The 27604-nt window shown below is 50.5% G+C and overlaps 1 protein-coding gene and 45 non-coding genes across 46 annotated transcripts in view; all 46 read left to right on the plus strand.

Annotated features, from left to right (window-relative positions):
• The window catches only part of LOC144115823 (uncharacterized), a 43227-nt gene that overhangs the window by 3100 nt on the left and 12523 nt on the right, over nucleotides 1-27604 (plus strand). The window lies entirely within an intron of this gene.
• Nucleotides 2421-2492, plus strand: TRNAE-CUC (transfer RNA glutamic acid (anticodon CUC)). Its single transcript has one exon. It is a non-coding gene; the product is annotated as a tRNA-Glu (tRNA).
• On the plus strand, nucleotides 2648-2719 carry TRNAE-CUC (transfer RNA glutamic acid (anticodon CUC)). Its single transcript has one exon. It is a non-coding gene; the product is annotated as a tRNA-Glu (tRNA).
• Nucleotides 2875-2946, plus strand: TRNAE-CUC (transfer RNA glutamic acid (anticodon CUC)). Its single transcript has one exon. It is a non-coding gene; the product is annotated as a tRNA-Glu (tRNA).
• TRNAE-CUC (transfer RNA glutamic acid (anticodon CUC)) lies at nucleotides 3102-3173 on the plus strand. Its single transcript has one exon. It is a non-coding gene; the product is annotated as a tRNA-Glu (tRNA).
• On the plus strand, nucleotides 3329-3400 carry TRNAE-CUC (transfer RNA glutamic acid (anticodon CUC)). The gene has a single exon. It is a non-coding gene; the product is annotated as a tRNA-Glu (tRNA).
• TRNAE-CUC (transfer RNA glutamic acid (anticodon CUC)) lies at nucleotides 3556-3627 on the plus strand. The gene has a single exon. It is a non-coding gene; the product is annotated as a tRNA-Glu (tRNA).
• Nucleotides 3783-3854, plus strand: TRNAE-CUC (transfer RNA glutamic acid (anticodon CUC)). The gene has a single exon. It is a non-coding gene; the product is annotated as a tRNA-Glu (tRNA).
• Nucleotides 4010-4081, plus strand: TRNAE-CUC (transfer RNA glutamic acid (anticodon CUC)). Its single transcript has one exon. It is a non-coding gene; the product is annotated as a tRNA-Glu (tRNA).
• On the plus strand, nucleotides 4237-4308 carry TRNAE-CUC (transfer RNA glutamic acid (anticodon CUC)). The gene has a single exon. It is a non-coding gene; the product is annotated as a tRNA-Glu (tRNA).
• TRNAE-CUC (transfer RNA glutamic acid (anticodon CUC)) lies at nucleotides 4464-4535 on the plus strand. The gene has a single exon. It is a non-coding gene; the product is annotated as a tRNA-Glu (tRNA).
• Nucleotides 4691-4762, plus strand: TRNAE-CUC (transfer RNA glutamic acid (anticodon CUC)). Its single transcript has one exon. It is a non-coding gene; the product is annotated as a tRNA-Glu (tRNA).
• TRNAE-CUC (transfer RNA glutamic acid (anticodon CUC)) lies at nucleotides 4918-4989 on the plus strand. Its single transcript has one exon. It is a non-coding gene; the product is annotated as a tRNA-Glu (tRNA).
• TRNAE-CUC (transfer RNA glutamic acid (anticodon CUC)) lies at nucleotides 5635-5706 on the plus strand. The gene has a single exon. It is a non-coding gene; the product is annotated as a tRNA-Glu (tRNA).
• Nucleotides 5862-5933, plus strand: TRNAE-CUC (transfer RNA glutamic acid (anticodon CUC)). Its single transcript has one exon. It is a non-coding gene; the product is annotated as a tRNA-Glu (tRNA).
• Nucleotides 6089-6160, plus strand: TRNAE-CUC (transfer RNA glutamic acid (anticodon CUC)). The gene has a single exon. It is a non-coding gene; the product is annotated as a tRNA-Glu (tRNA).
• TRNAE-CUC (transfer RNA glutamic acid (anticodon CUC)) lies at nucleotides 6316-6387 on the plus strand. Its single transcript has one exon. It is a non-coding gene; the product is annotated as a tRNA-Glu (tRNA).
• TRNAE-CUC (transfer RNA glutamic acid (anticodon CUC)) lies at nucleotides 6543-6614 on the plus strand. The gene has a single exon. It is a non-coding gene; the product is annotated as a tRNA-Glu (tRNA).
• TRNAE-CUC (transfer RNA glutamic acid (anticodon CUC)) lies at nucleotides 6770-6841 on the plus strand. The gene has a single exon. It is a non-coding gene; the product is annotated as a tRNA-Glu (tRNA).
• Nucleotides 6997-7068, plus strand: TRNAE-CUC (transfer RNA glutamic acid (anticodon CUC)). The gene has a single exon. It is a non-coding gene; the product is annotated as a tRNA-Glu (tRNA).
• Nucleotides 7224-7295, plus strand: TRNAE-CUC (transfer RNA glutamic acid (anticodon CUC)). Its single transcript has one exon. It is a non-coding gene; the product is annotated as a tRNA-Glu (tRNA).
• TRNAE-CUC (transfer RNA glutamic acid (anticodon CUC)) lies at nucleotides 7451-7522 on the plus strand. Its single transcript has one exon. It is a non-coding gene; the product is annotated as a tRNA-Glu (tRNA).
• Nucleotides 7678-7749, plus strand: TRNAE-CUC (transfer RNA glutamic acid (anticodon CUC)). The gene has a single exon. It is a non-coding gene; the product is annotated as a tRNA-Glu (tRNA).
• On the plus strand, nucleotides 7905-7976 carry TRNAE-CUC (transfer RNA glutamic acid (anticodon CUC)). Its single transcript has one exon. It is a non-coding gene; the product is annotated as a tRNA-Glu (tRNA).
• TRNAE-CUC (transfer RNA glutamic acid (anticodon CUC)) lies at nucleotides 8132-8203 on the plus strand. The gene has a single exon. It is a non-coding gene; the product is annotated as a tRNA-Glu (tRNA).
• Nucleotides 8359-8430, plus strand: TRNAE-UUC (transfer RNA glutamic acid (anticodon UUC)). Its single transcript has one exon. It is a non-coding gene; the product is annotated as a tRNA-Glu (tRNA).
• TRNAE-CUC (transfer RNA glutamic acid (anticodon CUC)) lies at nucleotides 8585-8656 on the plus strand. Its single transcript has one exon. It is a non-coding gene; the product is annotated as a tRNA-Glu (tRNA).
• On the plus strand, nucleotides 8812-8883 carry TRNAE-CUC (transfer RNA glutamic acid (anticodon CUC)). The gene has a single exon. It is a non-coding gene; the product is annotated as a tRNA-Glu (tRNA).
• On the plus strand, nucleotides 9037-9108 carry TRNAE-CUC (transfer RNA glutamic acid (anticodon CUC)). The gene has a single exon. It is a non-coding gene; the product is annotated as a tRNA-Glu (tRNA).
• On the plus strand, nucleotides 9264-9335 carry TRNAE-CUC (transfer RNA glutamic acid (anticodon CUC)). Its single transcript has one exon. It is a non-coding gene; the product is annotated as a tRNA-Glu (tRNA).
• Nucleotides 9491-9562, plus strand: TRNAE-CUC (transfer RNA glutamic acid (anticodon CUC)). Its single transcript has one exon. It is a non-coding gene; the product is annotated as a tRNA-Glu (tRNA).
• Nucleotides 9718-9789, plus strand: TRNAE-CUC (transfer RNA glutamic acid (anticodon CUC)). The gene has a single exon. It is a non-coding gene; the product is annotated as a tRNA-Glu (tRNA).
• TRNAE-CUC (transfer RNA glutamic acid (anticodon CUC)) lies at nucleotides 9945-10016 on the plus strand. Its single transcript has one exon. It is a non-coding gene; the product is annotated as a tRNA-Glu (tRNA).
• On the plus strand, nucleotides 10172-10243 carry TRNAE-CUC (transfer RNA glutamic acid (anticodon CUC)). The gene has a single exon. It is a non-coding gene; the product is annotated as a tRNA-Glu (tRNA).
• TRNAE-CUC (transfer RNA glutamic acid (anticodon CUC)) lies at nucleotides 10399-10470 on the plus strand. Its single transcript has one exon. It is a non-coding gene; the product is annotated as a tRNA-Glu (tRNA).
• On the plus strand, nucleotides 10626-10697 carry TRNAE-CUC (transfer RNA glutamic acid (anticodon CUC)). Its single transcript has one exon. It is a non-coding gene; the product is annotated as a tRNA-Glu (tRNA).
• Nucleotides 15999-16070, plus strand: TRNAE-CUC (transfer RNA glutamic acid (anticodon CUC)). The gene has a single exon. It is a non-coding gene; the product is annotated as a tRNA-Glu (tRNA).
• On the plus strand, nucleotides 16226-16297 carry TRNAE-CUC (transfer RNA glutamic acid (anticodon CUC)). The gene has a single exon. It is a non-coding gene; the product is annotated as a tRNA-Glu (tRNA).
• Nucleotides 16453-16524, plus strand: TRNAE-CUC (transfer RNA glutamic acid (anticodon CUC)). The gene has a single exon. It is a non-coding gene; the product is annotated as a tRNA-Glu (tRNA).
• Nucleotides 16681-16752, plus strand: TRNAE-CUC (transfer RNA glutamic acid (anticodon CUC)). The gene has a single exon. It is a non-coding gene; the product is annotated as a tRNA-Glu (tRNA).
• On the plus strand, nucleotides 21821-21892 carry TRNAE-CUC (transfer RNA glutamic acid (anticodon CUC)). The gene has a single exon. It is a non-coding gene; the product is annotated as a tRNA-Glu (tRNA).
• On the plus strand, nucleotides 22048-22119 carry TRNAE-CUC (transfer RNA glutamic acid (anticodon CUC)). Its single transcript has one exon. It is a non-coding gene; the product is annotated as a tRNA-Glu (tRNA).
• TRNAE-CUC (transfer RNA glutamic acid (anticodon CUC)) lies at nucleotides 22275-22346 on the plus strand. The gene has a single exon. It is a non-coding gene; the product is annotated as a tRNA-Glu (tRNA).
• TRNAE-CUC (transfer RNA glutamic acid (anticodon CUC)) lies at nucleotides 22502-22573 on the plus strand. Its single transcript has one exon. It is a non-coding gene; the product is annotated as a tRNA-Glu (tRNA).
• On the plus strand, nucleotides 22729-22800 carry TRNAE-CUC (transfer RNA glutamic acid (anticodon CUC)). Its single transcript has one exon. It is a non-coding gene; the product is annotated as a tRNA-Glu (tRNA).
• TRNAE-CUC (transfer RNA glutamic acid (anticodon CUC)) lies at nucleotides 22956-23027 on the plus strand. Its single transcript has one exon. It is a non-coding gene; the product is annotated as a tRNA-Glu (tRNA).

Here is a 27604-nt window from a genome sequence, read left to right on the forward strand (position 1 = left end):
CTCATGAAATTCTTCTGTGCATTCTAGATCATGTGAATGTGGGTAGAATTATTCGAGGCGGGGTCGCCATAGCGTACCAGGATTGCACGACAAGTCTAATTGTCAACAAGGTTGTGGTTTCACGCATTCCAGTCAAACGCTCGGTGCGCCAGGGTTGCCCTCTTTCGCCACTGTTGTTTTGTTTGTATATAGAGTCATTTTGTTTGAGCGTGATACAGAGCGATTGTATGCGCGGTTTTAAACTACATCAGTTAGAAGTCCGACTGTTGGCTTATGCGGATGATATAGCCATGTTTTGTAATGATTACGACAGTGTAACACAGGCTGTTAAGTGTGTTAAAAGTTTTTGTGCGGCCAGTGGCAGCGCGGTAAACTGGAGTAAGTGCCTGGGATTCTGGCACGAGGATTGGCCGGAGGCCCCAGACACTTTTGCCAACATGAGTTTTACTACGACTCCTGTTAAATACTTGGGAGTTCCTCTTGAGTGTTACAAAGACAGCGAGGCCTACTGGAGGAGTGAAGTGGATAAAATGAGGGAAAGAGTGAATAAATGGAATGGCTGGAATTGGTCAATGTTCTCGAGAGCCACAATTTGCAACATATTTTTAGTGAGCAAACTTTGGTATGTCCTTCAAGTCTTGCATTGCTCCAGGGTTCATATCCAAAAATTTCATCGGGTGTTTGCAGTGTTCGTGTGGGCATCTTCCTGGGAAAGATCAAGCCGCACCAATTTATTTCTACGAGTTCGAAATGGAGGACTCAGTTTGTCACATTTGTTTTTGAGACAGGTTGTCAATCGGTATTTATTTCTTCGGGACGTTAAGCACCCGTTTCTACACAGTCTGTCAACTTCGCCTGGGGAAGCACTTGCCTAATATGGTTGTCTCTGCTGGCAGTATGCCCGGTGGAGTGCATGGTTTTCTACGCGAAGGTGTGGTTTCATGTAGGTTTTTGACGGCGCGGTTTTCACTCCAATACCTGAGTGAAGTCAACCGGAAAAAACTGTATAAAGACCTCTGTAGTGTGGTTCTCCCCGTGCCTTTATATCGGTCCCTTTACAGGGAAGGTATAGGTAACAAGGTACTAAAGCGTGTTAAGGCAATGTTAGTCCCGTCTGGTGTTCAGACTTTCTTTTTTAAATTACACACTGGAACTCTGACTGTCAAACCGTGGATGGCTGAAAAAGGTTTTTTTGTTCCCTGGGGTACTCACTGTATAATATGCAGAAAAGAGGAGACAATTGAGCATGTGTTCCTTGAATGCTGGGATGCTGTGTTCCTTTGGGATGTGCTTCAGCGCACAATCAAAAAAGAATTTCCGCTTGATGGGTACGGAATTCGCTACTTGCCAATTGAAAGTGATGACGGTACCCCATTTGATTTGACCATGCTAATAGCCCTACACAGTATTTGGAAATGCAGAATGGCAGTAAGGCACGCCGATCTCGATGCAAGGCCGGCACGTCAATATTTCAAAGAAAGCATAAGCAACTTTGTTCAGGAGAAAAAGATGCTGGAATGTAGTCCAGAGTGGCTATCACGTGTTGAGTTATTATTGGCGATGAAGGAATTTTAGTATGAGCGTGACCGCACAAGCTGGGCGGCCGTTGTTTTAACAAAGATGTTGATTGTGTTTTAATGCTTGTGTATGAATATGTGTTTTCTTTTCATATGGGTCAAAATACCGGCAATAAAGGAAAAAAAAAAGGCGTTTTCTAGTGGCTAGGATACCTGGCTCTCACCCAGGAGGCCCGGGTTTGATTCCCGGCGTCGGAAAGTGCGGTCTCATTGTGGAATGGTTGACACGTTACACTCTGTATTCAGCGATCCGATTCGAAATCTCGGTGAGACCTACGCTTCATTTTGGTACTTTTGTTTCCCTTTTACGACGCATAATGCCTAGAACGCCCTCTTGCTGCTCATTTTTTTTTCTTTATTGCCTGACCCATAACATTTACACAAAAAACACTCAACAAAAAACACACAAAACGCTATGTACATACGACACTGTCGTGGTCAGCCATCATGAGTCTGGCTTCGTCATACTAAAATTCACGAAGCATACAGAGCGGCTCTAGCCTCGAGAGCCACTCGGGAGGCTCCGCAGCTGTTTTCTGGATGGCCAGAAAGCAGTCCATTCTTTCCCGAAAATAAATTCGGGCAGGTCGTGCGTCTTTGTCACAATAATAGCCTGCCATTCTGGAGCGCCATATACTGTGGAGGCTCAAGAGCATTATGAGATCAAATGGTACCCCATCCTCATTGTCTGTGCTTAAATAACGAATTCCCTGCGCGTCAAGTGGTAGCTCTTTCTTTATTGTAAACAGCCCGAAACAATAGACCATGTTTTTTTGCATTGCTGGGAAGGGGTTTATTTTTGGGATGTGTTACAAAGGGCCCTCTTGCTCCTCATCGTTGTGTTCCGGCGTGGTCTAGTGGCTTGGGTACCTGGCTCTCACCCAGGAGGCCCGGGTTCGATTCCCGGCGTCGGAAAGTGCAGTCGCATTGCGGAATGGTTCGCACGTTACACTCCGTATTCAGCGATCCGAATCGAAATCTCGGTGAGACCTACGCTTCTTTTTGGTACTTTTGTTTCCCTTTTACGACGCATAATGCCTAGAACGCCCTCTTGCTCCTCATCGTCGTGTTCCGGCGTGGTCTAGTGGCTAGGATACCTGGCTCTCACCCAGGAGGCCCGGGTTCGATTCCCGGCGTCGGAAAGTGCGGTCGCATTGTGGAATGGTTGACACGTTACACTCTGTATTCAGCGATCCGATTCGAAATCTCGGTGAGACCTTCGCTTCTTTTTGGTACTTTTGTTTCCCTTTTACGACGCATAATGCCTAGAACGCCCTCTTGCTCCTCATCGTCGTGTTCCGGCGTGGTCTAGTGGCTAGGATACCTGGCTCTCACCCAGGAGGCCCGGGTTCGATTCCCGGCGTCGGAAAGTGCGGTCGCATTGTGGAATGGTTGACACGTTACACTCTGTATTCAGCGATCATATTCGAAATCTCGGTGAGACCTACGCTTCTTTTTGGTACTTTTGTTTCCCTTTTACGACGCATAATGCCTAGAACGCCCTCTTGCTCCTCGTCGTCGTGTTCCGGCGTGGTCTAGTGGCTAGGATACCTGGCTCTCACCCAGGAGGCCCGGGCTCGATTCCCGGCGTCGGAAAGTGCGGTCGCATTGTGGAATGGTTGACACGTTACACTCTGTATTCAGCGATCCTATTCGATATCTCGGTGAGACCTACGCTTCTTTTTGGTACTTTTGTTTCCCTTTTACGACGCATAATGCCTAGAACGCCCTCTTGCTCCTCGTCGTCGTGTTCCGGCGTGGTCTAGTGGCTAGGATACCTGGCTCTCACCCAGGAGGCCCGGGTTCGATTCCCGGCGTCGGAAAGTGCGGTCGCATTGTGGAATGGTTGACACGTTACACTCTGTATTCAGCGATCCGATTCGAAATCTCGGTGAGACCTACGCTTCTTTTTGGTACTTTTGTTTCCCTTTTACGACGCATAATGCCTAGAACGCCCTCTTGCTCCTCATCGTCGTGTTCCGGCGTGGTCTAGTGGCTAGGATACCTGGCTCTCACCCAGGAGGCCCGGGTTCGATTCCCGGCGTCGGAAAGTGCGGTCGCATTGTGGAATAATTGACACGTTACACTCTGTATTCAGTGATCCGATTCGAAATCTCGGTGAGACCTACGCTTCTTTTTGGTACTTTTGTTTCCCTTTTACGACGCATAATGCCTAGAACGCCCTCTTGCTCCTCACCGTCGTGTTCCGGCATGGTCTAGTGGCTAGGATACCTGGCTCTCACCCAGGAGGCCCGGGTTCGATTCCCGGCGTCGGAAAGTGCGGTCGCATTGTGGAATAATTGACACGTTACACTCTGTATTCAGTGATCCGATTCGAAATCTCGGTGAGACCTACGCTTCTTTTTGGTACTTTTGTTTCCATTTTACGACGCATAATGCCTAGAACGCCCTCTTGCTCCTCACCGTCGTGTTCCGGCGTGGTCTAGTGGCTAGGATACCTGGCTCTCACCCAGGAGGCCCGGGTTCGATTCCCGGCGTCGGAAAGTGCGGTCGCATTGTGGAATAATTGACACGTTACACTCTGTATTCAGTGATCCGATTCGAAATCTCGGTGAGACCTACGCTTCTTTTTGGTACTTTTGTTTCCCTTTTACGACGCATAATGCCTAGAACGCCCTCTTGCTCCTCACCGTCGTGTTCCGGCGTGGTCTAGTGGCTAGGATACCTGGCTCTCACCCAGGAGGCCCGGGTTCGATTCCCGGCGTCGGAAAGTGCGGTCGCATTGTGGAATAATTGACACGTTACACTCTGTATTCAGTGATCCGATTCGAAATCTCGGTGAGACCTACGCTTCTTTTTGGTACTTTTGTTTCCCTTTTACGACGCATAATGCCTAGAACGCCCTCTTGCTCCTCATCGTCGTGTTCCGGCGTGGTCTAGTGGCTAGGATACCTGGCTCTCACCCAGGAGGCCCGGGTTCGATTCCCGGCGTCGGAAAGTGCGGTCGCATTGTGGAATAATTGACACGTTACACTCTGTATTCAGTGATCCGATTCGAAATCTCGGTGAGACCTACGCTTCTTTTTGGTACTTTTGTTTCCCTTTTACGACGCATAATGCCTAGAACGCCCTCTTGCTCCTCACCGTCGTGTTCCGGCGTGGTCTAGTGGCTAGGATACCTGGCTCTCACCCAGGAGGCCCGGGTTCGATTCCCGGCGTCGGAAAGTGCGGTCGCATTGTGGAATGGTTGACACGTTACACTCTGTATTCAGCGATCCGATTCGAAATCTCGGTGAGACCTACGCTTCTTTTTGGTACTTTTGTTTCCATTTTACGACGCATAATGCCTAGAACGCCCTCTTGCTCCTCACCGTCGTGTTCCGGCGTGGTCTAGTGGCTATGATACCTGGCTCTCACCCAGGAGGCCCGGGTTCGATTCCCGGCGTCGGAAAGTGCGGTCGCATTGTGGAATGGTTGACACGTTACACTCTGTATTCAGCGATCCGATTCGAAATCTCGGTGAGACCTACGCTTCTTTTTGGTACTTTTGTTTCCCTTTTACGACGCATAATGCCTAGAACGCCCTCTTGCTGCTCATTTTTTTTTCTTTATTGCCTGACCCATAACATTTACACAAAAAACACTCAACAAAAAACACACAAAACGCTATGTACATACGACACTGTCGTGGTCAGCCATCATGAGTCTGGCTTCGTCATACTAAAATTCACGAAGCATACAGAGCGGCTCTAGCCTCGAGAGCCACTCGGGAGGCTCCGCAGCTGTTTTCTGGATGGCCAGAAAGCAGTCCATTCTTTCCCGAAAATAAATTCGGGCAGGTCGTGCGTCTTTGTCACAATAATAGCCTGCCATTCTGGAGCGCCATATACTGTGGAGGCTCAAGAGCATTATGAGATCAAATGGTACCCCATCCTCATTGTCTGTGCTTAAATAACGAATTCCCTGCGCGTCAAGTGGTAGCTCTTTCTTTATTGTAAACAGCCCGAAACAATAGACCATGTTTTTTTGCATTGCTGGGAAGGGGTTTATTTTTGGGATGTGTTACAAAGGGCCCTCTTGCTCCTCATCGTTGTGTTCCGGCGTGGTCTAGTGGCTTGGGTACCTGGCTCTCACCCAGGAGGCCCGGGTTCGATTCCCGGCGTCGGAAAGTGCAGTCGCATTGCGGAATGGTTGGCACGTTACACTCCGTATTCAGCGATCCGAATCGAAATCTCGGTGAGACCTACGCTTCTTTTTGGTACTTTTGTTTCCCTTTTACGACGCATAATGCCTAGAACGCCCTCTTGCTCCTCATCGTCGTGTTCCGGCGTGGTCTAGTGGCTAGGATACCTGGCTCTCACCCAGGAGGCCCGGGTTCGATTCCCGGCGTCGGAAAGTGCGGTCGCATTGTGGAATGGTTGACACGTTACACTCTGTATTCAGCGATCCGATTCGAAATCTCGGTGAGACCTTCGCTTCTTTTTGGTACTTTTGTTTCCCTTTTACGACGCATAATGCCTAGAACGCCCTCTTGCTCCTCATCGTCGTGTTCCGGCGTGGTCTAGTGGCTAGGATACCTGGCTCTCACCCAGGAGGCCCGGGTTCGATTCCCGGCGTCGGAAAGTGCGGTCGCATTGTGGAATGGTTGACACGTTACACTCTGTATTCAGCGATCCGATTCGAAATCTCGGTGAGACCTACGCTTCTTTTTGGTACTTTTGTTTCCCTTTTACGACGCATAATGCCTAGAACGCCCTCTTGCTCCTCGTCGTCGTGTTCCGGCGTGGTCTAGTGGCTAGGATACCTGGCTCTCACCCAGGAGGCCCGGGCTCGATTCCCGGCGTCGGAAAGTGCGGTCGCATTGTGGAATGGTTGACACGTTACACTCTGTATTCAGCGATCCTATTCGAAATCTCGGTGAGACCTACGCTTCTTTTTGGTACTTTTGTTTCCCTTTTACGACGCATAATGCCTAGAACGCCCTCTTGCTCCTCGTCGTCGTGTTCCGGCGTGGTCTAGTGGCTAGGATACCTGGCTCTCACCCAGGAGGCCCGGGTTCGATTCCCGGCGTCGGAAAGTGCGGTCGCATTGTGGAATGGTTGACACGTTACACTCTGTATTCAGCGATCCGATTCGAAATCTCGGTGAGACCTACGCTTCTTTTTGGTACTTTTGTTTCCCTTTTACGACGCATAATGCCTAGAACGCCCTCTTGCTCCTCATCGTCGTGTTCCGGCGTGGTCTAGTGGCTAGGATACCTGGCTCTCACCCAGGAGGCCCGGGTTCGATTCCCGGCGTCGGAAAGTGCGGTCGCATTGTGGAATGGTTGACACGTTACACTCTGTATTCAGCGATCCGATTCGAAATCTCGGTGAGACCTACGCTTCTTTTTGGTACTTTTGTTTCCCTTTTACGACGCATAATGCCTAGAACGCCCTCTTGCTCCTCGTCGTCGTGTTCCGGCGTGGTCTAGTGGCTAGGATACCTGGCTCTCACCCAGGAGGCCCGGGTTCGATTCCCGGCGTCGGAAAGTGCGGTCGCATTGTGGAATGGTTGACACGTTACACTCTGTATTCAGCGATCCTATTCGAAATCTCGGTGAGACCTACGCTTCTTTTTGGTACTTTTGTTTCCCTTTTACGACGCATAATGCCTAGAACGCCCTCTTGCTCCTCGTCGTCGTGTTCCGGCGTGGTCTAGTGGCTAGGATACCTGGCTCTCACCCAGGAGGCCCGGGTTCGATTCCCGGCGTCGGAAAGTGCGGTCGCATTGTGGAATGGTTGACACGTTACACTCTGTATTCAGCGATCCGATTCGAAATCTCGGTGAGACCTACGCTTCTTTTTGGTACTTTTGTTTCCCTTTTACGACGCATAATGCCTAGAACGCCCTCTTGCTCCTCACCGTCGTGTTCCGGCGTGGTCTAGTGGCTAGGATACCTGGCTCTCACCCAGGAGGCCCGGGTTCGATTCCCGGCGTCGGAAAGTGCGGTCGCATTGTGGAATGGTTGACACGTTACACTCTGTATTCAGCGATCCGATTCGAAATCTCGGTGAGACCTACGCTTCTTTTTGGTACTTTTGTTTCCATTTTACGACGCATAATGCCTAGAACGCCCTCTTGCTCCTCACCGTCGTGTTCCGGCGTGGTCTAGTGGCTAGGATACCTGGCTCTCACCCAGGAGGCCCGGGCTCGATTCCCGGCGTCGGAAAGTGCGGTAGCATTGTGGAATGGTTGACACGTTACACTCTGTATTCAGCGATCCGATTCGAAATCTCGGTGAGACCTACGCTTCTTTTTGGTACTTTTGTTTCCCTTTTACGACGCATAATGCCTAGAACGCCCTCTTGCTCCTCACCGTCGTGTTCCGGCGTGGTCTAGTGGCTAGGATACCTGGCTCTCACCCAGGAGGCCCGGGTTCGATTCCCGGCGTCGGAAAGTGCGGTCGCATTGTGGAATAATTGACACGTTACACTCTGTATTCAGCGATCCGATTCGAAATCTCGGTGAGACCTACGCTTCTTTTTGGTACTTTTGTTTCCCTTTTACGACGCATAATGCCTAGAACGCCCTCTTGCTCCTCACCGTCGTGTTCCGGCGTGGTCTAGTGGATAGGATACCTGGCTCTCACCCAGGAGGCCCGGGCTCGATTCCCGGCGTCGGAAAGTGCGGTAGCATTGTGGAATGGTTGACACGTTACACTCTGTATTCAGCGATCCGATTCGAAATCTCGGTGAGACCTACGCTTCTTTTTGGTACTTTTGTTTCCATTTTACGACGCATAATGCCTAGAACGCCCTCTTGCTCCTCACCGTCGTGTTCCGGCGTGGTCTAGTGGCTAGGATACCTGGCTTTCACCCAGGAGGCCCGGGTTCGATTCCCGGCGTCGAAAAGTGCGGTCGCATTGTGGAATGGTTGACACGTTACACTCTGTATTCAGCGATCCGATTCGAAATCTCGGTGAGACCTACGCTTCTTTTTGGTACTTTTGTTTCCCTTTTACGACGCATAATCCTAGAACGCCCTCGTGCTCCTCATCGTCGTGTTCCGGCGTAGTCTAGTGGCTAGGATACCTGGCTCTCACCCAGGAGGCCCGGGTTCGATTCCCGGCGTCGGAAAGTGCAGTCGCATTGCGGAATGGTTGGCACGTTACACTCTGTATTCAGCGATCCGATTCGAAATCTCGGTGAGACCTACGCTTCTTTTTGGTACTTTTGTTTCCCTTTTACGACGCATAATGCCTAGAACGCCCTCGTGCTCCTCATCGTCGTGTTCCGGCGTGGTCTAGTGGCCAGGATACCTGGCTCTCACCCAGGAGGCCCGGGTTCGATTCCCGGCGTCGGAAAGTGCGGTAGCATTGTGGAATGGTTGACACGTTACTCTGTATTCAGCGATCCGATTCGAAATCTCGGTGAGACCTATGCTTCTTTTTGGTACTTTTGTTTCCCTTTTACGACGCATAATGCCTAGAACGCCCTCTTGCTCCTCGTCGTCGTGTTCCGGCGTGGTCTAGTGGCTAGGATACCTGGCTCTCACCCAGGAGGCCCGGGTTCGATTCCCGGCGTCGGAAAGTGCGGTCGCATTGTGGAATGGTTGACACGTTACACTATGTATTCAGCGATCCGATTCGAAATCTCGGTGAGACCTACGCTACTTTTTGGTACTTTTGTTTCCCTTTTACGACGCATAATGCCTAGAACGCCCTCGTGCTCCTCATCGTCGTGTTCCGGCGTGGTCTAGTGGCTAGGATACCTCGCTCTCACCCAGGAGGCCCGGGTTCGATTCCCGGCGTCGGAAAGTGCAGTCGCATTGCGGAATGGTTTGCACGTTACACTCTGTATTCAGCGATCCGATTCGAAATCTCGGTGAGACCTACGCTTCTTTTTGGTACTTTTGTTTCCCTTTTACGACGCATAATGCCTAGAACGCCCTCGTGCTCCTCATCGTCGTGTTCCGGCGTGGTCTAGTGGCTAGGATACCTGGCTCTCACCCAGGAGGCCCGGGTTCGATTCCCGGCGTCGGAAAGTGCGGTCGCATTGTGGAATGGTTGACACGTTACAGTCTGTATTCAGCGATCCGATTCGAAATCTCGGTGAGACCTACGCTTCTTTTTGGTACTTTTGTTTCCCTTTTACGACGCATAATGCCTAGAACGCCCTCTTGCTCCTCGTCGTCGTGTTCCGGCGTGGTCTAGTGGCTAGGATACCTGGCACTCACCCAGGAGGCCCGGGTTCGATTCCCGGCGTCGGAAAGTGCGGTCGCATTGTGGAATGGTTGACACGTTACACTCTGTATTCAGCGATCCGATTCGAAATCTCGGTGAGACCTACGCTTCTTTTTGGTACTTTTGTTTCCCTTTTACGACGCATAATGCCTAGAACGCCCTCTTGCTCCTCACCGTCGTGTTCCGGCGTGGTCTAGTGGCTATGATACCTGGCTCTCACCCAGGAGGCCCGGGTTCGATTCCCGGCGTCGGAAAGTGCAGTCGCATTGCGGAATGGTTGACACGTTACACTCTGTATTCAGCGATCCGATTCGAAATCTCGGTGAGACCTACGCTTCTTTTTGGTACTTTTGTTTCCCTTTTACGACGCATAATGCCTAGAACGCCCTCTTGCTCCTCACCGTCGTGTTCCGGCGTGGTCTAGTGGCTAGGATACCTGGCTCTCACCCAGGAGGCCCGGGTTCGATTCCCGGCGTCGGAAAGTGCGGTCGCATTGTGGAATGCTTGACACGTTACACTCTGTATTCAGCGATCCGATTCGAAATCTCGGTGAGACCTACGCTTCTTTTTGGTACTTTTGTTTCCCTTTTACGACGCATAATGCCTAGAACGCCCTCTTGCTGCTCACCGTCGTGTTCCGGCGTGGTCTAGTGGCTAGGATAGCTGGCTCTCACCCAGGAGGCCCGGGTTCGATTCCCGGTGTCGGAAAGTGCGGTCGCATTGTGGAATGGTTGACACGTTACACTCTGTATTCAGCGATCCGATTCGAAATCTCGGTGAGACCCACGCTTCTTTTTGGTACTTTTGTTTCCCTTTTACGACGCATAATGCCTAGAACGCCCTCTTGCTCCTCGTCGTCGTGTTCCGGCGTGGTCTAGTGGCTAGGATACCTGGATCTCACCCAGGAGGTCCGGGCTCGATTCCCGGCGTCGGAAAGTGCGGTCGCATTGTGGAATGGTTGACACGTTACACTCTGTATTCAGCGATCCGATTCGAAATCTCGGTGAGACCTACGCTTCTTTTTGGTACTTTTGTTTCCCTTTTACGACGCATAATGCCTAGAACGTCCTCTTGCTCCTCGTCGTCGTGTTCCGGCGTGGTCTAGTGGCTAGGGGATTCGACTTCCGGCCACCGAGCGTGACGGACGTGCGATGACGGGCTCCGTTGGAGCAGCTACAGCGGTCATGTCTGGCCGCGGAAACAGGGCTTTTGCCTCGGATGAAGAGTATCAGGTGATTCTGCCTACCCTTCCTACAGGACGTGTTGTGTTGAACACAGTTTTTTTGCACGCTGACGTGCGGGCCCGTCCTTATCGGGTCGAAGATTTCAGGGATGCGCTGGCTCAGCTGATGCTGCTCCCCGAGGTTATCGCCTTGGGGGCGTATCGCATGAGCCATGTATGGGCTGTTACTTTCGCGAGTGCTGAGGCGGTGACGAAAATTCTTTCTGCCGGAGACCTGAAAGTCAAGGACCGCCGCTGTCTCGTCATCGACCCGGCAAACCAGGACGTCCGCGTCAAGCTGCACTGGCTGCTGCACAACGTGCCCGACGAAGACGTGAGGGTAGCCTTTGCTCCGTACGGCAAGGTGAGCGAAGTCTCCAAGGAGCGGTGGCGCGTCCAGGGTGTCGCCAGCAAGGGGTCGACGACACGCTTGGTTTCATTGAAAATGAATCCTGGCGTGAAGCTGGAAGACCTCCCTCACGAAGTCAGGGTTGGCGGTGAGCTGGCTCTCGTGGTTGTACCGGGCAGAGCTCCGCTGTGTCTGCGCTGCCACGGTACTGGGCACATTCGCCGTGAGTGCAAGGTTCCACGATGCGGCGCCTGTCGTCGCTACGGGCACGAAGAAAGCAGCTGCGTACGCACGTACGCGAGTGCTGCCGTCCCAGTCAACACTGACATTTCGTCCGAACTTGTCATGGACGAGGCTGACGCGGAAGACGCTGCAGCAGAGGCAGGGGACAGCGTGGAGAAGGCCCCTGCTGTGCCCCCTACGGAAATATCCACAAGCGTAGAGGAGCCCAGCAGTAAGCGGCAGCAACAGGCAGCGCAGCCTGCAGAAGTCAAGGCGCCAACGGACGAAGTCTTGAGCGGTGGGGCGTCAGCTCCCGTCGTTCCCCAGCATGGTGACAGCATGGAAGTGTCACATGCATCAACCAGCAACCAAGCAGGGAAGCGACCGCACGAGCACAGTGCGAATGGAGAGCCCAAAGTGAGCGAAGGCGACGAGCCGCCGCAGAAGACTGTTGGTGTCAGGCGACCGACGTTGAAACCGCGGCCGAATGTACAGGCCGATCAACGAGCGGCGGCTAAGCCGCCGCCTTAGTTGGAGTGAGTGCCCTGTGAGTGGTTTCTGTGGGCGTGAGATGGCCTTTTTCGGTAACGGACTGCATGGGCTGATTTTCCAGTCCATACGCAAGAGGCACTTGTGCAAGAGACTTTGGATTACCGGCACCGCACCCATCGAGCACCTCAGACTAGGCAAGTCACCCGCACCGTCGCCTTGTGTCCCGAGGTATGCACCATATGGCTCCTGTACCTAAACTAGATGGCTTCTACACCTCTTAGAGCGTTGCGCATTGCAACAATTAATGTCAGGGGACTGGCTTCCAAGAAGCGTCAGTACCAGCTAAGCCGGCTGTTCGTTGATAATGACCTAGACATAATAGCCGTACAGGAGACGAAAGTCGAAAGACAGGAACAGGCGGACCTTATGGTGCAGCCTTTTACGGCACGCTACAATGTTTGTGTGTGCCATTCTTCTGGCACATCGGGCGGTTGTGCTGTATTTATTAGGAATTCTCTCGGGATTGTCGAGCAGAATTTAACTGTGTGTCAAACTGGCCGTTTGGTTGTAGTGGATTTTTTTTATTGCAATTTGCTATGGAGAGTCATATGCGTGTATGCTCCTAACAAGGAGAACGAGCGCAAGGAATTTTTTGAGCGCGTTGAACAATATGTGTGCTGTGAGTGGTTAATTGTGCTTTTGGGCGACTTTAACTGCGTTTGTAAAGCAGAGGATAGAATTACAAAAAGACTCCTTCGTGACAAAAGTGCGGAATTGTTGAATTCGATTGTGCAAGAAAATGGTTTAGATGATGTTGCTGAAGTTCTTTCGGTAGCGCCGCATTTTACTCACTTCCAGGGTGAAAGTCACGCGAGACTTGACAGAGCGTATGTGTCGCTTGATCTGATTCCTTTGTGCAATAGCTACGAGGTAAAACACATGTCTTTTACCGACCACAGCTTAGTTACGTTTACCCTGGGGAACAAAGACAAGAAATCTCGTTTCTCGTGGGACCTGTGGAAGTTTAACGCACAATTACTCGAGGATGAACGCTTTGACATTAAAGTTAATGAATGCATTAAAGCATTGCTATCAGCAGATCCTGGGAACTGGGTAATTAGGTGGGAAGATTTCAAAGAACAAGTGAAAATAAACGCGATTGAAAGGGCAAGCATCATATGCCACGATAAACGTGTTAAAGAAAAAGAACTACATTGCCAACTTGACTTGCTCGTAAGCCTGGAAAGTTCCCAGCCGGGAAAATATAAGAAAGAAATAAGAGATACAAAAAGTAAACTTGAGATTATCGAAAAAGACAAGTATACAGCTGCCATGATACGGGCCCGTGCTGAACGCCTCTGGCTTGACCAAGTACCTACTAAACGCTCGCTTAGTGACGAAAAGAAGTACGCGACTCAGAACGAAGTAAGACAAATCAGGTACAGAAACGAGGTAACGAATGATAGCAAAGTGATTCAGTTGGCGTTTGTTGAGCAGTATCGGGAATTGCTTGGGCGGCGACGGCTTGAAGAAGAGGGGTTTGCAAACACGTTCTTGTCCCGTATGCCAAAACTAGGAGACGATATAAAACAAGGGCTGGAGGTACCAATCAGCGTAAGCGAAGTGGGAAGAGCAATCGAAGAGCTGAGTGCCGGAAAATCTCCCGGTCCTGACGGCTTAGGTAGTGAATTTTATAAGAAGTTCAAAGCCGAACTCACCCAAGCTCTCCACTGCGTCTTCACCGAAATTTATGAGACAAAGAAAATGCCACCATCATTTAAAACAGCACACGTGGTTTTAATACCCAAGAGTGAGGACCAGGCTAAACTTCTGTCCGTTGGGGCTTATCGGCCGATAAGCCTAACCAACGTTGACTATAAAGTGTTTATGAAGATTCTTGCCAACAGACTGCAAAAGGTCATAAAGGACCTTGTAGGGCCCCACCAAACGTGCGGTATTAAAGGTCGCACCATTGGAACAAATGTGCACATTGCTAGAACTGTTCTTGAATGCTGCGATGCCTTCGGGGGCCGAGTTGCCATGATACAGCTTGACCTTGCAAAGGCCTTCGATCGAGTGTCGCATGACATTCTTTTCGCTATTCTAGAATATGCCAACGTCGGCTCTGTGATAATACAAGGTGTACAGATGGCGTACGACAACTGTGTTACCCGAATTATAGTGAACAAACAGCTGACTGAACCTGTACCTGTGTGTTCTTCGGTCAGGCAGGGTTGCCCGCTCTCGCCTTTGCTCTTTGCGATCTACCTTGAGCCTTTTCTGTTATCACTGTTGCACAATGATGGGATCTGCGGTTTCACTCTTCTGTCAGCGCAAGTAAAAGTGCTTGCTTACGCTGATGATATTGCTGTTTTTTGCGCGGATCAAGAAAGCGTTAAAGAAGTTGTGAAAGTCGCGGGGGAATATTGCAAAAAGACTGGGTCCGAAATTAACTGGGATAAGTGCATAGGTTTTTGGCACGGTGATTGGGACAGCACACCTGCCGTGTTTGCTAACATGAAATGGACGACCGCCCCTGCGAAGTACTTGGGGGTGCCCTTGGAGCACTATAAAAGCAGTACGGAGTTGTGGGGTGAGATAACGCAGAGTGCAAGGAGAAAAGCGGATGGCTGGAAAGGACGTGACCTTTCTGTTTTCGCGCGCGCAAGTGTGTGCAATGTATTTTTAATAGCCAGAATTTGGTATATATTGCAGTTCGTGCTCATTACCCGAGCAAACCTGCAGAAGCTGCATAGAGTGTTTGCTGTCTTTATTTGGAGCTCAAATTGGGAGCGAACAAGTCGAGTTAATCTGTTCCTTCCAGTCAAAAGAGGCGGCCTTGGCCTTTCTAATTTGTTTCTGAAGCAAGTTGTCTCAAGATTTTTGTTTCTACGTGATCAAACCGATCCCTTGTTGCGCACAATGTTGCAGGTGCGCTTAGGCAACGTGTTGCCGGAATTTGTTGTGTCCAGTTACCCGGCCACGAATCGTGCTGTAACAGGTTTTTTGCGTGAAGTTGTGGCAGCCTTTCGCACTTTGAGCGCTCACTTTTCTACACAGTATCTATCTGCTGTACCCAGGAAAAAACTGTACAAAGATTTGCTAGATATATTTATACCTGCTCCCTTATACCGTTCCTTTTGCTGCGGAGGCCCAGGCAAAGATGTGTTAAAGCGAGTTAAGAAGATGCCGGTAAGACCGACTGTGAAATCCTTTTTCTTTAAACTTCATACCGGTACCCTTCCGGTGAAAACATGGCTAAACGATAAAGGCATTTTTGTGCCCTGGACCACCGACTGCATACTCTGCAAAAAACCCGAGACCATCGAACATGTGTTTATCGACTGCTGGGACCCGGTTTTCCACTGGGACATCTTGCAAAGAACATTGAAGAAAGAACTACCTGTAACTCCTTATGGCATCCGGTTTCTACCTATAGAAAGTGAGGAGGTTCCTTACGACATGTTTATGCTACTGGGCCTCCACAGCATCTGGAAAACGAGAATGGCGGCCAGGCACGCCGACGCAAATGTGCGACCAGTGAGAGAAAACTTTATAGAAAGTGCAGTTTTCCTGAGAGATGTTCACCGCAGTCAACCCCAGCCGCCGGACTGGGTGGCAGTTATGGATGAACTGATTAACATGAAAAAGTTTTAACCCATTGTCTCGGCCAAAGTGTGGCTAGAGATTTTTATGTATTGTTTACCGATAATAAAGAAAAAAAAAAGGCGTGGTCTAGTGGCTAGGATACCTGGCTCTCACCCAGGAGGTCCGGGCTCGATTCCCGGCGTCGGAAAGTGCGGTCGCATTGTGGAATGGTTGACACGTTACACTCTGTATTCAGCGATCCGATTCGAAATCTCGGTGAGACCTACGCTTCTTTTTGGTACTTTTGTTTCCCTTTTACGACGAATAATGCCTAGAACGCCCTCTTGCTCCTCACCGTCGTGTTCCGGTGTGGTCTAGTGGCTAGGATACCTGGCTCTCACCCAGGAGGCCCGGGTTCGATTCCCGGCGTCGGAAAGTGCGGTCGCATTGTGTTATGGTTGACACGTTACACTCTGTATTCAGCGATCCGATTCGAAATCTCGGTGAGACCTACGCTTCTTTTCGGTACTTTTGTTTCCCTTTTACGACGTATAATGCCTAGAACGCCCTCTTGCTCCTCGTCGTCGTGTTCCGGCGTGGTCTAGTGGCTAGGATACCTGGCTCTCACCCAGGAGGTCCGGGCTCGATTCCCGGCGTCGGAAAGTGCGGTCGCATTGTGGAATGGTTGACACGTTACACTCTGTATTCAGCGATCCGATTCGAAATCTCGGTGAGACCTACGCTTCTTTTTGGTACTTTTGTTTCCCTTTTACGACGCATAATGCCTAGAACGCCCTCGTGCTCCTCATCGTCGTGTTCCGGCGTGGTCTAGTGGCTAGGATACCTGGCTCTCACCCAGGAGGCCCGGGTTCGATTCCCGGCGTCGGAAAGTGCAGTCGCATTGCGGAATGGTTGGCACGTTACACTTTGTATTCAGCGATTCGATTCGAAATCTTGGTTGAGACCTACGCTTCTTTTTGGTACTTTTGTTTCCCTTTTACGACGCATAATGCCTAGAACGCCCTCGTGCTCCTCATCGTCGTGTTCCGGCGTGGTCTAGTGGCTAGGATACCTGGCTCTCACCCAGGAGGCCCGGGTTCGATTCCCGGCGTCGGAAAGTGCGGTCGCATTGTGGAATGGTTGACACGTTACACTCTGTATTCAGCGATCCGATTCGAAATCTCGGTGAGACCTACGCTTCTTTTTGGTACTTTTGTTTCCCTTTTACGACGCATAATGCCTAGAACGCCCTCTTGCTCCTCGTCGTCGTGTTCCGGCGTGGTCTAGTGGATTCGACTTCCGGCCACCGAGCGTGACGGACGTGCGATGACGGGCTCCGTTGGAGCAGCTACAGCGGTCATGTCTGGCCGCGGAAACAGGGCTTTTGCCTCGGATGAAGAGTATCAGGTGATTCTGCCTACCCTTCCTACAGGACGTGTTGTGTTGAACACAGTTTTTTTGCACGCTGACGTGCGGGCCCGTCCTTATCGGGTCGAAGATTTCAGGGATGCGCTGGCTCAGCTGATGCTGCTCCCCGAGGTTATCGCCTTGGGGGCGTATCGCATGAGCCATGTATGGGCTGTTACTTTCGCGAGTGCTGAGGCGGTGACGAAAATTCTTTCTGCCGGAGACCTGAAAGTCAAGGACCGCCGCTGTCTCGTCATCGACCCGGCAAACCAGGACGTCCGCGTCAAGCTGCACTGGCTGCTGCACAACGTGCCCGACGAAGACGTGAGGGTAGCCTTTGCTCCGTACGGCAAGGTGAGCGAAGTCTCCAAGGAGCGGTGGCGCGTCCAGGGTGTCGCCAGCAAGGGGTCGACGACACGCTTGGTTTCATTGAAAATGAACCCTGGCGTGAAGCTGGAAGACCTCCCTCACGAAGTCAGGGTTGGCGGTGAGCTGGCTCTCGTGGTTGTACCGGGCAGAGCTCCGCTGTGTCTGCGCTGCCACGGTACTGGGCACATTCGCCGTGAGTGCAAGGTTCCACGATGCGGCGCCTGTCGTCGCTACGGGCACGAACAAAGCAGCTGCGTACGCACGTACGCGAGTGCTGCCGTCCCAGTCAACACTGACATTTCGTCCGAACTTGTCATGGACGAGGCTGACGCGGAAGACGCTGCAGCAGAGGCAGGGGACAGCGTGGAGAAGGCCTCTGCTGTGCCCCCTACGGAGATATCCACAAGCGTAGAGGAGCCCAGCAGTAAGCGGCAGCAACAGGTAGCGCAGCCTGCAGAAGTCAAGGCGCCAACGGACGAAGTCTTGAGCGGTGGGGCGTCAGCTCCCGTCGTTCCCCAGCATGGTGACAGCATGGAAGTGTCACATGCATCAACCAGCAACCAAGCAGGGAAGCGACCGCACGAGCACAGTGCGAATGGAGAGCCCAAAGTGAGCGAAGGCGACGAGCCGCCGCAGAAGACTGTTGGTGTCAGGCGACCGACGTTGAAACCGCGGCCGAATGTACAGGCCGATCAACGAGCGGCGGCTAAGCCGCCGCCTTAGTTGGAGTGAGTGCCCTGTGAGTGGTTTCTGTGGGCGTGAGATGGCCTTTTTCGGTAACAGACTGCATGGGCTGATTTTCCAGTCCATACGCAAGAGGCACTTGTGCAAGAGACTTTGGATTACCGGCACCGCACCCATCGAGCACCTCAGATTATGCAAGTCACCCGCACCGTCGCCTTGTGTCCCGAGGTATGCACCATATGGCTCCTGTACCTAAACTAGATGGCTTCTACACCTCTTAGAGTGTTGCGCATTGCAACAATTATTGTCAGGGGACTGGCTTCCAAGAAGCGTCAGTACCAGCTAAGCCGGCTGTTCGTTGATAATGACCTAGACATAATAGCCGTACAGGAGACGAAAGTCGAAAGACAGGAACAGGCGGACCTTATGGTGCAGCCTTTTACGGCACGCTACAATGTTTGTGTGTGCCATTCTTCTGGCACATCGGGCGGTTGTGCTGTATTTATTAGGAATTCTCTGGGGATTGTCGAGCAGAATTTAACTGTGTGTCAAACTGGCCGTTTGGTTGTAGTGGATTTTTTTTATTGCAATTTGCTATGGAGAGTCATATGCGTGTATGCTCCTAACAGGGAGAACGAGCGCAAGGAATTTTTTGAGCGCGTTGAACAATATATGTGCTGTGAGCGGTTAATTGTGCTTTTGGGCGACTTTAACTGCGTTTGTAAAGCAGAGGATAGAATTACAAAAAGACTCCTTCGTGACAAAAGTGCAGAATTGTTGAATTCGATTGTGCAAGAAAATGGTTTAGATGATGTTGCTGAAGTTCTTTCGGTAGCGCCGCATTTTACTCACTTCCAGGGTGAAAGTCACGCGAGACTTGACAGAGCGTATGTGTCGCTTGATCTGATTCCTTTGTGCAATAGCTACGAGGTAAAACACATGTCTTTTACCGACCACAGCTTAGTTACGTTTACCCTGGGGAACAAAGACAAGAAATCTCGTTTCTCGTGGGACCTCTGGAAGTTTAACGCACAATTACTCGAGGATGAACGCTTTGACATTAAAGTTAATGAATGCATTAAAGCATTGCTATCAGCAGAGCCTGGGAACTGGGCAATTAGGTGGGAAGATTTCAAAGAACAAGTGAAAATAAACGCGATTGAAAGGGCAAGCATCATATGCCACGATAAACGTGTTAAAGAAAAAGAACTACATTGCCAACTTGACTTGCTCGTAAGCCTGGAAAGTTCCCAGCCGGGAAGATATAAGAAAGAAATAAGAGATACAAAAAGTAAACTTGAGATTACCGAAAAAGACAAGTATACAGCTGCCATGATACGGGCCCGTGCTGAACGTCTCTGGCTTGACCAAGCACCTACTAAACGCTCGCTTAGTGACGAAAAGAAGTACGCGACTCAGAATGAAGTAAGACAAATCAGGTACAGAAACGAGGTAACGAATGATAGCAAAGTGATTCAGTTGGCGTTTGATGAGCAGTATCGGGAATTGCTTGGGCGACGACGGCTTGAAGAAGAGGGGTTTGCAAACACGTTCTTGTCCCGTATGCCAAAACTAGGAGACGATATAAAACAAGGGCTGGAGGTACCAATCAGCGTAAGCGAAGTGGGAAGAGCAATCGAAGAGCTGAGTGCCGGAAAATCTCCCGGTCCTGACGGCTTAGGTAGTGAATTTTATAAGAAGTTCAAAGCCGCACTCACCCAAGCTCTCCACTGCGTCTTCACCGAAATTTATGAGATAAAGAAAATGCCACCATCATTTAAAACAGCACACGTGGTTTTAATACCCAAGAGTGAGGACCAGGCTAAACTTCTGTCCGTTGGGGCTTATCGGCCGATAAGCCTAACCAACGTTGACTATAAAGTGTTTATGAAGATTCTTGCCAACAGACTGCAAAAGGTCATAAAGGACCTTGTAGGGCCCCACCAAACGTGCGGTATTAAAGGTCGCACCATTGGAACAAATGTGCACATTGCCAGAACTGTTCTTGAATGCTGCGATGCCTTCGGGGGCCGAGTTGCCATGATACAGCTTGACCTTGCAAAGGCCTTCGATCGAGTGTCGCACGACATTCTTTTCGCCATTCTAGAATATGCCAACGTCGGCTCTGTGATAATACAAGGTGTACAGATGGCGTACGACAACTGTGTTACCCGAATTATAGTGAACAAACAGCTGACTGAACCTGTACCTGTGTGTTCTTCGGTCAGGCAGGGTTGCCCGCTCTCGCCTTTGCTCTTTGCGATCTACCTTGAGCCTTTTCTGTTATCACTGTTGCACAATGATGGGATCTGCGGTTTCACTCTTCTGTCGGCGCAAGTAAAAGTGCTTGCTTACGCTGATGATATTGCTGTTTTTTGCGCGGATCAAGAAAGCGTTAAAGAAGTTGTGAAAGTTGCGGGGGAATATTGCAAAAAGACTGGGTCCGAAATTAACTGGGATAAGTGCATAGGTTTTTGGCACGGTGATTGGGACAGCACACCTGCCGTGTTTGCTAACATGAAATGGACGACCGCCCCTGCGAAGTACTTGGGGGTACCCTTGGAGCACTATAAAAGCAGTACGGAGTTGTGGGGTGAGATAACGCAGAGTGCAAGGAGAAAAGCGGATGGCTTGAAAGGACGGGACCTTTCTGTTTTCGCGCGCGCAAGTGTGTGCAATGTATTTTTAATAGCCAGAATTTGGTATATATTGCAGTTCGTGCTCATTACCCGAGCAAACCTGCAGAAGCTGCATAGAGTGTTTGCTGTCTTTATTTGGAGCTCAAATTGGGAGCGAACAAGTCGAGTTAATCTGTTCCTTCCGGTCAAAAGGGGCGGCCTTGGTCTTTCTAATTTGTTTCTGAAGCAAGTTGTCTCAAGATTTTTGTTTCTACGTGATCAAACCGATCCCTTGTTGCGCACAATGTTGCAGGTGCGCTTAGGCAACGTGTTGCCGGAATTTGTTGTGTCCAGTTACCCGGCCACGAATCGTGCTGTAACAGGTTTTTTGCGTGAAGTTGTGGCAGCCTTTCGCACTTTGAGCGCTCACTTTTCTACACAGTATCTATCTGCTGTACCCAGGAAAAAACTGTACAAAGATTTGCTAGATATATTTATACCTGCTCCCTTATACCGTTCCTTTTGCTGCGGAGGCCCAGGCAAAGATGTGTTAAAGCGAGTTAAGAAGATGCCGGTAAGACCGACTGTCAAATCCTTTTTCTTTAAACTTCATACCGGTACCCTTCCTGTGAAAACATGGCTAAACGATAAAGGCATTTTTGTGCCCTGGACCACCGACTGCATACTCTGCAAAAAACCCGAGACCATCGAACATGTGTTTATCGACTGCTGGGACCCGGTTTTCCACTGGGACATCTTGCAAAGAACATTGAAGAAAGAACTACCTGTAACTCCTTATGGCATCCGGTTTCTACCTGTAGAAAGTGAGGAGGTTCCTTACGACATGTTTATGCTACTGGGCCTCCACAGCATCTGGAAAACGAGAATGGCGGCCAGGCACGCCGACGCAAATGTGCGACCAGTGAGAGAAAACTTTATAGAAAGTGCAGTTTTCCTGAGAGATGTTCTCCGCAGTCAACCCCAGCCGCCGGACTGGGTGGCAGTTATGGATGAACTGATTAAGATGAAAAAGTTTTAACCCATTGTCTCGGCCAAAGTGTGGCTAGAGATTTTTATGTATTGTTTACCGGTAATAAAGAAAAAAAATCCGGCGTGGTCTAGTGGCTAGGATACCTGGCTCTCACCCAGGAGGCCCGGGTTCGATTCCCGGCGTCGGAAAGTGCGGTCGCATTGTGGAATGGTTGACACGTTACACTCTGTATTCAGCGATCCGATTCGAAATCTCGGTGAGACCTACGCTTCTTTTTGGTACTTTTGTTTCCCTTTTACGACGCATAATGCCTAGAACGCCCTCTTGCTCCTCACCGTCGTGTTCCGGCGTGGTCTAGTGGCTAGGATACCTGGCTCTCACCCAGGAGGCCCGGGTTCGATTCCCGGCGTCGGAAAGTGCGGTCGCATTGTGGAATGGTTGACACGTTATACTCTGTATTCAGCGATCCGATTCGAAATCTCGGTGAGACCTACGTTTCTTTTTGGTACTTTTGTTTCCCTTTTACGACGCATAATGCCTAGAACGCCCTCTTGCTCCTCACCGTCGTGTTCCGGCGTGGTCTAGTGGCTAGGATACCTGGCTCTCACCCAGGAGGCCCGGGTTCGATTCCCGGTGTCGGAAAGTGCGGTCGCATTGTGGAATGGTTGACACGTTACACTCTGTATTCAGCGATCCGATTCGAAATCTCGGTGAGACCTACGCTTCTTTTTGGTACTTTTGTTTCCCTTTTACGACGCATAATGCCTAGAACGCCCTCTTGCTCCTCACCGTCGTGTTCCGGCGTGGTCTAGTGGCTAGGATACCTGGCTCTCACCCAGGAGGCCCGGGCTCGATTCCCGTTGTCGGAAAGTGCGGTCGCTTTGTGGAATGGTTGACACGTTATACTCTGTATTCAGCGATCCGATTCGAAATCTCGGTGAGACCTACGCTTCTTTTTGGTACTTTTGTTTCCCTTTTACGACGCATAATGCCTAGAACGCCCTCTTGCTCCTCACCGTCGTGTTCCGGCGTGGTCTAGTGGCTAGGATACCTGGCTCTCACCCAGGAGGCCCGGGTTCGATTCCCGGCGTCGGAAAGTGCGGTCGCATTGTGGAATGGTTGACACGTTATACTCTGTATTCAGCGATCCGATTCGAAATCTCGGTGAGACCTACGCTTCTTTTTGGTACTTTTGTTTCCCTTTTACGACGCATAATGCCTAGAACGCCCTCTTGCGCCTCACCGTCGTGTTCCGGCGTGGTCTAGTGGCTAGGATACCTGGCTCTCACCCAGGAGGCCCGGGTTCGATTCCCGGTGTCGGAAAGTGCGGTCGCATTGTGGAATGGTTGACACGTTACACTCTGTATTCAGCGATCCGATTCGAAATCTCGGTGAGACCTACGCTTCTTTTTGGTACTTTTGTTTCCCTTTTACGACGCATAATGCCTAGAACGCCCTCTTGCTCCTCGTCGTCGTGTTCCGGCGTGGTCTAGTGGCTGATTTCGACTTCCGGCCACCGAGCGTGACGGACGCGTTATCATGAGCTCCGTCGGAGCGGTTTCAGCGGCCCAGTCGGGCCGCGGTAACAGGTTTTTTGCGGCTACTGCCGATGATTACCAGGTTATTCTGCCCAATCTGCCATCCGGACGCATCGTCGCCAACACCGTTTTCATGCACGGCGATCCAAGAGCCCGGCCGTATCGTGTTGAAGACTACCGGGACACTTTGGCCAACCTTGGTGCGCTTCCCGACGTTGTGGCGTTGGGGGCGTATCAAATGAACCACGTGTGGGCTGTGACAATGACAACTGCTGATGCTGCTCAGAAGCTGCTTTTGGCCGTCGACGTGAAGGTAAAGGATCGCCCATGTTTGCTCATTGATCCGAATAACCGAGAGGTTCGCGTAAAGCTGCACTGGTTGCTGCATGGCGTTACCGACGAAGACGTTCGCGTGGCACTGTCGCCCTACGGGAAGGTGTTGGAAGTGACCCGGGAGAAGTGGCGGGCGCTCGGTGTCACTGAAAAAGTGTCGACGACTCGTACAGTTGGACTAAAATTGCATGCCGACGTCAAATTAGACGATATTCCGCATCAGCTCAAGATAGCCGGAGAGCTAACTCTTGTTGTTGTGCCGGGCCGCGCTCCTCTGTGTCTGCGCTGCAAGAGCACCGGGCACATTCGTCGCGACAGCAAAGTGCCGCGCTGTAGTCGTTGTCGTCGTTTCGGCCACGTCGATGCTGATTGCGCAAAGACGTACGCCAGCGTAGCCGGACCAGTGCAGGCAAACGACATATCGGACCACCTGATGGACGAGGAAGACTCAGAGGAAACAGCAAGGACGAGCCGTAACCTGGTTACGCAAGGTGCATCGTCGAACTTTCAAGGGGAACAACTAATTGACGGTGGAGATAAACCCGCAGACAACCGGCGACATGACGACGCAGAAGGCGGGAACGAGAATGATGAGGCAAGCACTACGGGCCACCCCTCTCCCGGAGGAAGCGAGAAACCACCCACCGAGCCGGCACCAGTCACCGTGATGGACAGCGACAGTATTAGTGCCGCTGCAAAGCGACCTCACGACGCAGGCGAAAATGGGAAGGAGCTTAGTGTCGTTGCTGCAGACGAGCCGCCAGCCAAGACGACTGTCGGACGGCGTCCTTCATTTCGACCGCTGCCGAACACTTCGGCTGCGCGCAAGACGGCGGAAACGCCGCCTATGCCGCCGTGAGGACCGCCCTGTGCTAGCACACTCCGGATCAAACCGCAGTTGTGAGGTAAGCGCCATGCCCCCGGTTTTCTTTCCCGCCTTGCTATGATGACTATGGATAAGTCCATTCGTGTGGCAACATTAAATGTCCGAGGGCTTGCCTCAAGGAGGAAGCAGAGTCAACTGTACCGCCTGTTAAGCGACTTTGACCTTGACATTCTAGCAGTGCAGCAGACGAAAGTCGAGGGCGACGTGGAAACCGGGGGCATGGTGCAGCAATTCGTAGCGCGATACTGTGCTATTGTGAGCCATTCCGTGGGGTATTCTTCAGGCTGCGCATTGTTGGTCCGACATAGTCTAGGAGCTAAAATAGAAGCCGTTACGTCATGCACGTCAGGACGGTTTATTGTATGTGATTTCTTGTTGTCGTCCTTGGAGTGGCGTGTCATCTGTTTGTATGCGCCGACTGTGTCCGGGGAAAGGTGCAGGTTTTTTGAACAGCTAAAACAGTATACCCAGTGTAATAGGTTGGTCATTCTTATTGGTGATTTCAACTGCGTTCTTTCATCCCGGGACAAAACTAGCACCCGACCGTACAAGGATGCAAGCACGACTGCCCTAAATGAAATAATAGGGAACAGTAGTTTGGCGGATGTGGCTGAATGCCTTGGTGGTGGAAGAAATACGCAGTACACCCATTTTCAGGCTTCGAGCCACGCTCGTTTGGATAGAGCATACGTAAGCCTTGATTTGGTACCCTTTTGCAAGGAGTACCGAGTGAGCGCTGTTTCATTTACTGATCACTGCTTAGTCAGTTTTCTAGTAGCAAGCACGAAAGAAAGGAAAAGAAGCTTCGAGTGGCAGTTATGGAAATTGAATTCAAAATTACTGGATGATGAAATTTTTATGGCAGACGTGACGACGCAAGTTGATGCAATGAAACATATGGGTAATACGACGTACAGAGAAAAATGGGAGAACTTCAAGCAGACAGTTAAAATGAAAGCATTGGAGCGGGCGAGCGCTATACGCAGACAAAAGGGGGCAGCGGAAAAAACGATGCGCAGAAACTTGGAAAAATTGATCAGTGAAGAGTGTAGTAGACCCGGCATGTTCATGGACGATATTCGCGCACTAAAGCATAAAATAGAACAGTTCGACATCGAAAGATACCACGGTGCTCTGGTGCGAGCGAGAGCTGAAAAGCTGATAGCGGGGGAAGTTCCATCAAAAAGAGCGTTGGGCGCAGAAAAGTGGCACGCGCGGCGCAATCAGATACTGGAAATTGAAGTTGGTGGAAAAGTTAGTGACACAGCAGAAGATATTGAGCGCGCTTTCTTCGAGCACTACAGTGGGTTATTTGCCAACTGCTCAGTTGACATTGATCGTTTCAAGAAGGACTTCCTTTGGTTGATGCCCAGCCTAGACGACAGTACGAAGGAACTATTGGAGGCAGCTATCTCAGTAGAGGAGGTGGAAAACGCTATTGAAAGCTTGCAGCCGGGGAAGTCTCCGGGCCCGGATGGTCTGACCTCAGCCTTTTACAAACGTCTAAAAGGAATAATTTCACCAGTTTTAGCTGCTGTCTATAATGAGGCATTCGATCTCAATGTACTGCCGCCGTCCTTCACATCCTCCCACACTGTTCTTATACCGAAATCAGAAGACCCCTCTGTATTGCGCAGAGTAACTTCTTACCGTCCAATTTGCCTCACAAATGGAGACTATAAGATAATGATGAAAATTTTGGCTAAGCGATTGCAGACAGTCATTACTGACCTGGTGGGGCCGCATCAAACGTGCGGAATTAAAGGCCGATCTATTTTCTCAAATATACATGTAGCGCGTAGTATCCTTGAGTGCTGCGACGCAATGGGCACACAAGTGGCAATGATCCAAATTGATCTGGAGAAAGCTTTCGATAGGGTGCCTCATGAAATTCTTTTGTGGATTCTAGATCATGTGAATGTGGGTAGAATTATTCGAGGCGGGGTCGCCATGGCGTACCAGGATTGCACGACAAGTCTAATTGTCAACAAGGTTGAGGGTACACGCATTCCAGTCAAACGCTCGGTGCGCCAGGGTTGCCCTCTTTCGCCACTGTTGTTTTGTTTGTATATAGAGTCATTTTGTTTGAGCGTGATACAGAGCGATTGTATGCGCGGTTTTAAACTACATCAGTTAGAAGTCCGACTGTTGGCTTATGCGGATGATATAGCCATGTTTTGTAATGATTACGACAGTGTAACACAGGCTGTTAAGTGTGTTAAAAGTTTTTGTGCGGCCAGTGGCAGCGCGGTAAACTGGAGTAAGTGCCTGGGATTCTGGCACGAGGATTGGCCGGAGGCCCCAGACACTTTTGCCAACATGAGTTTTACTACGACTCCTGTTAAATACTTGGGAGTTCCTCTTGAGTGTTACAAAGACAGCGAGGCCTACTGGAGGAGTGAAGTGGATAAAATGAGGGAAAGAGTGAATAAATGGAATGGCTGGAATTGTTCAATGTTCTCGAGAGCCACAATTTGCAACATATTTTTAGTGAGCAAACTTTGGTATGTCCTTCAAGTCTTGCATTGCTCCAGGGTTCATATCCAAAAATTTCATCGGGTGTTTGCAGTGTTCGTGTGGGCATCTTCCTGGGAAAGATCAAGCCGCACCAATTTATTTCTACGAGTTCGAAATGGAGGACTCAGTTTGTCACATTTGTTTTTGAGACAGGTTGTCAATCGGTATTTATTTCTTCGGGACGTTAAGCACCCGTTTCTACACACTGTCTGTCAACTTCGCCTGGGGAAGCACTTGCCTAATATGGTTGTCTCTGCTGGCAGTATGCCCGGTGGAGTGCATGGTTTTCTACGCGAAGTTGTGGTTTCATGTAGGTTTTTGATGGCGCGGTTTTCACTGCAATACCTGAGTGAAGTCAACCGGAAAAAACTGTATAAAGACCTCTGTAGTGTGGTTCTCCCCGTGCCTTTATATCGGTCCCTTTACAGGGAAGGTATAGGTAACAAGGTACTAAAGCGTGTTAAGGCAATGTTAGTCCCGTCTGGTGTTAAGACTTTCTTTTTCAAATTACACACTGGAACTCTGACTGTCAAGCCGTGGATGGCTGAAAAAGGGTTTTTTGTTCCCTGGGGTACTCACTGTATAATATGCAGAAAGGAGGAGACAATTGAGCATGTGTTCCTTGA

Source organism: Amblyomma americanum, chromosome 1, assembly GCF_052857255.1.
Source record: "Amblyomma americanum isolate KBUSLIRL-KWMA chromosome 1, ASM5285725v1, whole genome shotgun sequence".
In the NCBI taxonomy this organism is placed as follows: domain Eukaryota; kingdom Metazoa; phylum Arthropoda; class Arachnida; order Ixodida; family Ixodidae; genus Amblyomma; species Amblyomma americanum.